Source organism: Cariama cristata, unplaced genomic scaffold (assembly GCF_000690535.1).
Source record: "Cariama cristata isolate BGI_N322 unplaced genomic scaffold, ASM69053v1 scaffold25164, whole genome shotgun sequence".
Classification (NCBI taxonomy): domain Eukaryota; kingdom Metazoa; phylum Chordata; class Aves; order Cariamiformes; family Cariamidae; genus Cariama; species Cariama cristata.
This window is the reverse complement of record NW_009611633.1, coordinates 37929-38882: the sequence shown is the minus strand read 5'-3', so window position 1 is coordinate 38882 and position 954 is coordinate 37929.

Below are 954 nucleotides of genomic sequence, written 5' to 3'. Positions count from 1 at the left end.
TGGTCTCTCCTCCTGGCCTGTTTTCCTCCCTGGGGACAGCAGATGCTGCGACGTGCTGGTACGGACTGCAAAAACCTTCGTGCTGTTGGATCCCAGGGCCGGGGTCAGATGCCCATCTCACATGCAGGTAGCCAAAAATGCTCCGAGACTCACGGGCCATAATGAGAAAAATGGGTTTTCTCTGCCACTGACCCCAAATTCCAGCAGCGCGTCATCCCGGTGGAACTCGACCGCGCTTTGGCAATGGGCTGGTTGTGTTGAATGTGTCCGAGTGTGTTGGGGTGTGACTGGCAGAGAGCAGGGTGGGAGGCTGTGATTATCGCTACATTACTGTCAGGATGAAGAATTAGCTATCGCCCAGCAAGAGAAATATTTTTGCATTAAGAGAGATTTCACAGTTAAAGACCACCTGCTGAATTAATCTGTGGGTCAGATGGAGCTGCCGTATAACCAACTGCCCACCGAAGCAGTGCAAATATAACACCAATGTATAATAGCATGTAAATATGTCGTAACTTATTCTCTCTGGCTCTGTTGTCTGCAGCCAGCGGAGCCGTCCTCCTCTGGCAGAGCGGGCATGGCCGTGGCCGTGGCATACCGAGTGCGGGAGGCAGTTAGGGCTTTGGGCTGATTTACCCCTGCGGCTGGTGGTTTAACTCAGGGAACCGATTGTCTATAAAGCATTTACCCTCTTCATATCCCCCCTGCTTCCATCAGAGCACGGCCGGGTTTGTTACGATGGGGAGAAGTGAGACAAGTGGGTTCAGCACTGCTTCTTCCCAGGGATGGGGTTTTTATTTTCCAAAAACCTCCAAGATCAGGAACATACAGGGAAAAAAAAAAAACTCAAGCAACGAAGCAGCCTAGTGCCCACATTTTGCCTGCCCTTCCTTGCTGCGTGGGACAGGCTTCATGGTTATCTGCCTGCCGCAGCCGCCCCCCCCACACCTCGCC